The sequence below is a fragment of the Chiloscyllium plagiosum genome, unplaced genomic scaffold (genome assembly GCF_037043375.1).
Source record: "Chiloscyllium plagiosum isolate Xiang-an unplaced genomic scaffold, Cpla_swu_hap1 HiC_scaffold_15, whole genome shotgun sequence".
Taxonomy (NCBI): Eukaryota; Metazoa; Chordata; class Chondrichthyes; order Orectolobiformes; family Hemiscylliidae; genus Chiloscyllium; species Chiloscyllium plagiosum.
This window is the reverse complement of record NW_028270153.1, coordinates 3889776-3899624: the sequence shown is the minus strand read 5'-3', so window position 1 is coordinate 3899624 and position 9849 is coordinate 3889776. Positions and strand designations below refer to the sequence as shown.

General features: G+C 44.7%; 1 pseudogene; it reads left to right on the top strand.

Annotated features, from left to right (window-relative positions):
• The first annotated feature begins 201 nt into the window (after nt 1–201).
• On the top strand, nt 202–4922 carry LOC148147601 (large ribosomal subunit protein uL10-like; annotated as a pseudogene).
• The last annotated feature ends 4927 nt before the right edge of the window (nt 4923–9849 follow it).

Here is a 9849-nt window from a genome sequence, read left to right as displayed (position 1 = left end):
TATCAACTTGGTCACTTCCTCGAAGAACTCTATTAAGTTGGTAAGGCACGATCTCCCCTGCACAAAACCATGTTCCTATCACTGATAAGCTCATTCTTTTCTAAATATAAATAGACCCTATCCCTTAGTACCCTGTTTTGTCACATCCTCAAACAATTCAATAAGGTTTGTGAGACATGACCTGCCCCTCACAAAGCCATGATGACTGTAGGCAAGGAGGGCTTCAGACATGTGGATCATTGGGATACCTTCTCGGGAAGAGGGGACCTGTACAGGAAGGATGGGTTGCACCTGAACGGTAGGGGCACCAACATCCTGGGTGGGAGGTTTGCTTGAGCTCTTTGGGAGGGTTTAAACTAGATTGGCAGGAGGGTGGGAACCGGAGCTACGGATCAGATGATGGAGTAGGAAATGAACAGCAAGACACAGTGTGCAGAGAGTCTGTGAGGAGGGATAGACACTTGATAGGACAAAGGTGCAGTCAGTGTTGAAGTGTGTCAATTTTATTGCAAGAAGTATCAGGAATAAGGGTGATGAACTTGGAGCATGGATCAATACTTGGAGCTGTGATGTTGTGGCCATTATGGAGACTTGGATATCACAGGCGCAGGAATGGTTGTTAAAGATTCCAGGGTTTAGATGTTTCAGAAGGAATGTGGGAAATTAAAAGAGGTGGAAGAGGGTTTGTCTCGTGAGTCAGTATGGGTGGATGTCAGAAATAGGAAAGGAACAGAGACACGGAGGAGCAGATCAGGAGGCAGATTTTGGAAATGTGCAGAAGTAACAGGGTTGTTGTCATGGGTAACTTTAACTTCCCTCATTATGATTGGAACCTCCTTAGTTCACATAACTTGGATGGATCAGCTTTGTCAGGTGTGTCCAGGAAGGGCTCTTGACTCAATATGTAGATAGGCTGACTAGAGGGGAGGCCATATTGGATTTGGTGCTTGGCAATGAACCAGGTCAGGTGTCAGATCTCTTGGTTGGAGAGTATTTCGGTGATAGTGATCACAACTCCCTGACCTTTACTATACTCATGGAGAAGGTTGGGAGCAGACAATATGGGAAAATATTTAATTGGGGGAGGGGGAATTACAATGCTATTAGGCAGGAAATGGGACCTAGATTGGGAACAGATGGTCTCAGGGAAATGCACAACAGATTGTGGAGGTTGTTTAGGGAGCACTTGTTGATTGTGTTGGACAGGTTTGCCACTGAGACAAGGAAGGGATGGTAGGTTGAAAGAACCTTGGTGACATGGGATGTGGAACATCTAGTCAAGAGGAAGAAGGAAGCTTACTTAAGGTTGAGGAAGCAAGGATCAGACAGGGCTTTAGAGGGTTAACAGGTAGCCAGGAAGGAACTGAAGAATGGACGTAAGAGAGCTAGAAGGGGACATGAAAAAGCTTTAGCGGATAGGATTAAGGAAAGTCCTAAGGCATTCTACACTTATGAGAGGAACAACAGGATGGTCAGAGTGAGGGGAGTGCTGATCAGGGATAGTGGAGGGAACTTGCACGTGAAATCAGAGGAGGTAGGGGACATCCTTAATGAATACTTTGATTCAGTATTCACTACTGAGAGGAACATTGATGTTTTTGAGGGCTGTGTGAAACAGGCTGATATGCTAGAACAGGTTGATGTTAGGGAGGAGGATGCGCTGAAAATTTTGAAAAACGAAAGGATAGATAAATCCCCTGGGATATATCCCCGGTTACTAAAGGAAATGAGAGAAGAGTTACTGCGCCTTTGGCGATGATCTTTGCGTCCTCACTATCCATTGGAGTAGTGCTAGATAATTGAAGAGTAGCAAATATTATTCCCTTGTTCAGGGGTGACAGAGCTATGTAGAAGTCCAAGTATTTTTAGAAAATTATTCAAATGTTGGTTCAGCATCAAAAATGTTTCATTGTTGGTGCAGATGATGTTGGACCCAAACAGATGCAACATTTCTGGATATCATAGAACATAGAACATAGTAAAGTACAGCACAGAACAGGCCCTGAGGCCCACGATGTTGTGCTGAGAATTATTCCTAATCTAAAATAAAATAACCTATTCACCCCTCATTTCACTGCTGTCCAGTGTGTTAAGGTTGCTGTGCTGATGGGCAGAAAGACCAGGATGCACAAAGCCATCTGAGGCCACCTGCAAAATAATCCTGCTCTGGCAACCCCTCTGCCACATCTCCCCGGAAACGCTGGTTTTGGATTCACCAGGGTGGATTTGTGTGAAGACCATAACCTGACCAAGGTGCCAGTTGCTGCATGTGTCGGTGTGATTGCTCCTCACAGGGCTCACTGTACCAAGGCAAAGGCTTGAGGCCCTGAGAAGACCACCTTCTTCCAGGATTTGGGCATCACCATGAAGATCTCCCGAGATACCAGTCATGTCACTGACAAGGCAGGAGTCAGTGAAGCTGCCTGCTGAACAACATAAATATCTCTCCCTTCTTCCATGGGTTAGCAATCATTCACCTTTATCACAGTGGCATTGTGTACAAGCCTCAGGTCCTGGATATTGCTGTAGAATGCCATGTTTCTTCTCCCGGCTTACAGGCCAAAGGTCAAGCAGGAGACCCCCCCTCACAGATACAGGTCCAGTGCTGGTCGGAGGAGGCAGAGGATCAACTCCGGGGCTGTCTGGAATCGGCTGATTGGGCCATCACCGTCACAGACGTGATCAGTAAGTGTGTGGAGGGCTGCACACCGAGGAAGTCAATCTAGGTGTTCCCCAACAGGAAACCCTGGAGGAATCAGGACATACAGAACCTGCTAAAAACCAGGCGTGAGGCCTTCAGACCAGGAGACCCACTCAGATATGAGGAATCCAAGTATGGCCTTCACAGAGCCATTAAGACAGCCAAGGACCAATACTGATCCAAACTAGACCCAGCAACTGTGGCAAGGACTGAATGACATCACAGGTTCTAAACAGAGACAGTGCAAGACAGCAGATGATGACACATCCCTCCCAGATCGTCTCAATGCCTTCTATGCTCACTTTGAGCAGAATTTCGGTGGAGAGGTAACACCTACTCTGACAGGTCCTGATGAACCCATCCCAACAGTCACTGCATCAGAGTCAGGTCAGTTTTCCGTTGTGTGAATCCAAGGAAAGCGATGGGACCAGACGGAGTACCAGGCCGTGCACTCAGAGCATGTGCAGATCAACTGGCAGATGTCTTCTCGGACTCTTCAACCTCTCCCTGCAGCAGGCCACTGTCCCGGCCTGTTCCAAGAGGCCGACATCATCCCTGTGCCTAAGGAGGCTCATGCAGCATGTCTCAATGACTACCGCCCAGTGGCCCTAACCTCGGTGGGCATGAAGTGCTTTGAAAGGCTGATCATGGCATTAATCAACTCCAACCTCCCCACTACTCTTGACCCACTCCAATTTGCCTATCGGACCAACAGATCCACGTCAGATGCCATATCACTTGCCCTTCACTCCTCCCCAGAACATCTTGACACCAAGAACAGCTACGTAAGGATCCTACTCATTGACTACGTTTCAGCCTCCAACACTATTATCCCCTCGAGACTGATGACTAAACTTAGTGATCTCGGACTAAGCCCCACTCCCTGCAACTGGATCCTCAGTTTCCTGACCCACAGGCCACAATCAGTGAAGATTGGGGACAATATTTCATCCTCACTAATACTCAACATTGGAGCTCCCCCAGGGGTATGTACGCAGCCCCCTACTGTACTCACTGTATACCCTTGATTGAGTTGCCAAATACCAGACTAATGCCACTTACAAAATTGCTGATGACACCACCATAGTCGGTCGAATCTCTGACGGCGATGAAACAGACTATAGACAGGAGGTGGAAGACCTGGAAAAACGGTGCACTGAGAACAACCTAGCTCTCACTGCCAGCAAAACCAAAGAACTTATTATTGACTTTCAGTGGGATGTTACTCATGCCCCCCCTACACATTAACAGCACAGAGGTGGAATGAGTGGAGAGTGTCAAGCTCCTGGGAGTGGTCATCCACATCAAGCTTTCTTGGACTCTTCATGTGGATGCACTGGTTACAAAGGCCCAACAACGTCTCTTCTTCCTCAGGCAGCTGAGGAAATTTGGCATGACGGCGAATACCCTTGCCAACTTTTATAGGTGCCCCATCGAGAGCATTCTGTCTGGATGTATCACTACCTGGTATGGCAGCTGTACCATTCAAGATCAGAGACGGTTACGGAGAGGTGAACTCGGCCCAGACAATCACAAAAGCCAACCTCCCATCTACAGAATCCATCTACCAGGCCCACTGTCAAGAAAAGGCCCCCAGCATTCTCAAAGATCCATTCCACCCTGGCAATGTTTTTCTACACCCTCTACCATCGGGGAGAAGGTACAGAAGCCTGACCACATGCACCAGCCGGTTTCGTAACAGTTTCTACCCAACTGTTGTTAGAGTGCGGAATGGCCTCACAAACTCTTAACATTCACCTGTACCTGTGTTTTTGTTTTTGCTGCTGTTTCCCTATTATTTACTATCTATGCTACTTAACTCTGTGATCTGCCTGTATTGCTCGCAAGACAAAGCTTTTCACTGTGCCTCGGTACATGGGACAATAAATTCAATTCAATTTAATTAAATTCAAGAAACGCTGCAGAAATGTTTCCTTAATGCAGTTTGCGCCATGGCCAGTGTGTCCCTGCTGATTGGTTATCCAACTATTACCTCTGTCTCACTCTCCATTGTCAGTCAAGGGGGCTGGTTGTTGCTGTGGAGACAGATTACTTTTCCCCATTAGCTCAATAGGTGAAGGCTTCCCTGGCTGATCTGTCAGCTTTTGTGGCCCTTGTGCTTGAAGTTGTTCCAGCTGCTGTCAAAGAGAAAATGAAGGAGGTGAAGAAGGAAGAGTCTGAGTAATCAGATGATAATATGGGCTCTGGTTTGTCTGATTAAAACCCAGTTGGTCATGGCTAAATAAATCTTCCCAAAATAAAGGAATGTATTATTAGGACAAGAACAACACAAAATCTGGTCTGGCAGCACTATTTTAATGACTTAGTTCTTAATTTGATTTTTAAAAAAATTGATATTGATGTTTTAGTTTGCAGTCTGTAAAAGTTTTCCCTATTTACAGGACAACCTCAGTTATCCAAATATTGATTATCCGAATTTCGGATTATCCGATCAAGATCGCAAGGTCCCGATGCTTGGATAAACAGTGTTATCCAAACATTCGACTATCTGAACAAAATACTCCCTGCCCGTGTCGTTCAGAAAATGGAAGTTGCCCTGTATACCTTCAGCCTGAAAGTAACCAATAATTGACAGTGAAATTAGTAGTGTCACCAACCAATGAACTTCTGGTTTACCTGCGATGTCACTCTTCTTTCTTGGACCCCTGATCCTGAGCTTTGATTTATCCTGGTTTAAACAAAAAAAAACTTACGAACTATGAGTTAAAAAGGATCAAGCAAAAGCAACTTTTACCCTCTGCGCCGAATTTCCACGTTGCCATCAATATTCCACGAACGATATATTTACCCAGACTGTGTCTCACCCCAGACAGGATCTCTCCTTCCTGACTGTGTGAAGTTTCCTGAACCTGATGAAGCTACCAAACAGGACGACTTGCATATCAAACAGCATAAGCAGCAAGTTATAGACAGAGCTAAGCGATCCCAGAACCAATGGATCAGATCTAAGCTCTCCAGTCCTTCCACATCCAGTCTGGAATGGTGGTGGACAATTAAACAATTCACTGGAGGAGGAGCTTTCACAAACATGGCGAAAGTGAGGACTGCAGATGCTGGAGATCAGAGTCAAGATTAGAGTGGTGCTGGAAAAGCACAGCAGGTCAGGCAGCGTCCGAGGAGCAGGAAAATCAACATTTCGGGCAGGAGCCCTTTATTGGGAAGGATTCGAGTCAACTGATCATGTGATGCTGACGCAGAGTCCAGTTCTCCGCCCACCGCAACACCTTGTGGTGGAGATGAGAATTCCTCCGACCTTCATATCAGCAAACGGGGGTTCACTTTGTAAAAAAAAAAATGGTTGGCAAATCACGAATCATGTTGTAGACAAATCGCGTTTAATAAACACATTATAGGAAAACCACCTGTGTGATTTAAATGGCAGCGCCTCCAAAAAAGTGCAGTGCAGAGGGAGCTGGGTGTTTTTGTGTGTGAAGCTAAAAGGTCAGCCTATCACTAAGAACACAAATGGAAATTTGGCCTTTATTCTAGGGGTTGGAATTGAAAAACGCATGAAGCCTTATCACAGTTTTACAGATACTAGGAAGACTGCAGATTGAGGACTGTGTACAGTTTTGATTCTCATATTGAACTAAGACATGGGCAACATTTCACAAGAGATTTACTAGGGCTGGTCCCTGGGACAAAGAGGCTGACTTGTTCACCCAGAGGATGATATAAATACAGAACATGCTGCCTGAGAGGGTAGTGGGAGCAGGTACTCTCACAGCATTTAAGGAACACCTGTATGCACACTTAAAATACCAGACCCCAGCAGGTAAAGGACCAAGTGCAGGTTAATGAGATTAGTGTAGTTTGGTGTTCGCTAGTCAGCATAGACGTGGTGGGCGGAATGGCCTGTTTCTATGCTGTGCGTCTCTATGAATTACCAAGAATAGTTAGACAGGTTAGGCCTTTATTCATCAGAGTTTAGAAGAATGAGGGGTGATCCTATTGAGACATACAAGATTCTGAGATGGGATTGACAAGGTCAATGTTGAGAAGATGTTTCCACCAATGGGGGAATCTGGAACTAAGCGACTGAGTTACGGAATCAGGGAACACTCCATTAAAACTGAGATGGGAAGGAATTCCTTCTCTCAGAAGGTTGTGAATGTCTGGAATGCTCTACTCAAGAGGGTTGTGAAGGCTAGGCATCTGAATTGGTACATGAATAGGAAGAAGGGTTTAAGGGGATGTGGACTAAGTGCTGGCAGGTGGGACTAGATTAATTTAGGATACCTGGTTGGCATGGACAAGTTGGACCGAAGGGTCTGTGTTCATGCTGTATGTCCCCATGACTCTACAACTCACTGAAAGTATTTAAAGAGGAAATGGATAGATTTTGGAAATATCAGGGTGTTGATGGAGATGCTGTATTGTTATGGAAGAGGAATCCAGACTTAGGGCAAGTCAGCCATTGATCACATTAAATGGTGATGCAAGCTTGAGGGACTGAACAGCATACTCCTGCTCTACTTCTTATGTTGGGTGTTTGTATAGATTTGAACTGTATTTCATGATCACCATTCGATGGCTGAAGAATGATGCTAGATAATAACGACATACCAATGACAGATGACATACTTCAACCCATTATTGTACCAGACAGCACACTGTGGAGTGAGGCGACCGTCTCATCATGAAGACTATTTAAGGACTAGCTTAGGATGTACTGTACATCCACTAAAATGTCATCTAAAAGAAACTCAACAGGTCTGACACTATCTGAAACAGAGAAACAGAGGTAACATTTCCAGCCTGACATGGGTCTTCTCTGAGTTATCTCTTGCATTATCTAACCCAACAGAGACACTCCACCTTTATGTATCCTTGTGTATTTTATTAGATAAAAACTCCCATTCTTTAAAGGGGAAAGTTGCATTATGTCAGAGATTGCAGGCACTGAGAATGATATAAGGCACCGCAACATTTAACAGTTCAGTATAAAAGTTCCCACCTCATCTTCATGGAGTCAGTTTAATGCTTTCAGTTATGTATTTTTAATGTATTGTAATAATCAGTAAGCTCAAAACCTAGACTATATGTATATATATCATATACTATATATATAATAGGCCTGTGTTATTATAGCAATTTAAATGGGTAGTGATGTTACTAAACTTCATGACATCTGTTTCATTAAGTACTTGAAACTTGTGGTATATCTTACATGGGCTGACATATAGGACAGCACTCAGACTATATCACACTGGGAATAATGTTCAACCCAAGAAACCATATCATGAGGGCATGCCGTGAACGCACTGTGAGTCACACATTGACGAAAGATGAATGGTGTGAGGACATGAGATATATCTTTATCCCCAGCTCAAGGAGAGTATTTTAGCACCATCTCAATGAAGTCTCATATCCACAGTGCATTATAAGAATACGTGAGTTAGGGATTGGAGCAGACTGTTCACTGAAGAGAAGGCTGAGAGGAGATTTGATGGATGTTTTCTAAAGCACGAATGGGTTGGGTAGAGTAGATAGGGAGAAGCAGTTCCCGCTCATAAAAGCAAGAAGAAAGAGAGGGAATTGATTTAAAGCAATTTGCAAAAGAAGCAAGAGTGATGTGAGAAAATACATTGTCACTATGAGTCTGGAATGCATTGCCTGAAGGCAGGCTCAACTGAGGCATTCAAGAGAGCACAGGATGGTTTCTTGGATTGAAGTAGTATGTAGGGATTTGGGGAAAGGGCAGGAGATTGGCACGAGGTAATGGAACCAGTGCAGGTATGTTGGTTGTTCCATGATGTGATAGTACTGTGATTCAACCACTTCAGGCAGCTCCCCCACCATTGTCCCAGAGTACCATAGGACCTGCTGTGATACTGGAGACTGATGTCTGGTAGTGAATTAAACCTGAGGGTTAGCACACCTCAGGTAAGGAATAAGAGGATAAATCCTTCAGGGTGACTTCAGCCAGGATAAGGATTGAAGCCACTCTGTCGGTGTCACCCAGCTTTACAAAGCCGCCATCCAAATGAAATAACCGGGAGTTGAGGGGGGGGGATGCGAGGGCATGAGCAGGCAAGAACATGGTGGGCAGAATTACTTAGGGACCCAGGCATCTGATGAAAAGGCCATCAATGGTGGAGAAATTCTGGTTGCCCTTCTGTCGGAAAGATGCTGTTAAATTTGAGAGGGAGGAGAAAAGATTTCCAACAATGTTGCCAGGGCTGGAGGGTTGGAGCTATAGGGAGAAGTTGGATAGGGTGGGGCTGGTTTCCCTGAAGTGTCGGAGGCCAAGGTATAACATAATAGAGGTTTATAAAATCATGAGGGGCTTGGTTAGGATAAATAGACAAGATATTTTTTCCCAGGATAGGAGAGTCCAAAACTAGAGGGCATAGATTTAAGGTGAGAGGGGGAAGATTTTAAAAAGAATCAAAGGGACAGCTTTTTCACACGGAGGGTGGTGTGTGTGTGTGGAATGAGCTGCCAGAGCAAGTGGTGGAGGCTGGTACAATTGCAACATTTAAAAGGCATCTGGATGGGTATATGAATAGGAAGGGTTTAGAGGGATATGAACAAAATCCTGACAAATGGGATTAGGTCAGTTTGAGATATCTGGTCAGCATGGATGAGTTGGACCGAAGGGTCTGCTTCCATGTTATATGACTCTATGACTCTAAATGAAAGTGGGACCTGGACAAGAAGGAAACATCTAGAATGGTGAAGTCTCTAACAGGTAACCTGTGATCATTTCAATTCTTGTTGAAGAGAGACCCTACTTCAAGAGAATAAGATATCTGGCAGCTTATTGCTGAAGGTTGGCTGGCTGCCCTTTAGTGAACATTCTTTGTCTGTGCACATATTTAATTCTGAGTGTGAGATAGCTCCTCATTCGAGTTGTGAACCTTTTTAAATGCTGGTGGAACATTTTTGTAACCACCCACTGATTTCCTGCTTGAGTTCTCACCACAACGTTTGCAATAAACTGCCACGTAGTCATTCAGATTTTACAAATATAGCAGTGCATCAAGTTGCAAGAAAGATTGTGATGACCTATAGATCACATGTGGTTAGAGAATGGTGTTGGTTTATCGCTGCTGCCTCCACCAAGCTGTGTTTTGTAACCGGATCTCGGTGGTTGGTTATTGCATAACCACGACCAAAAACAA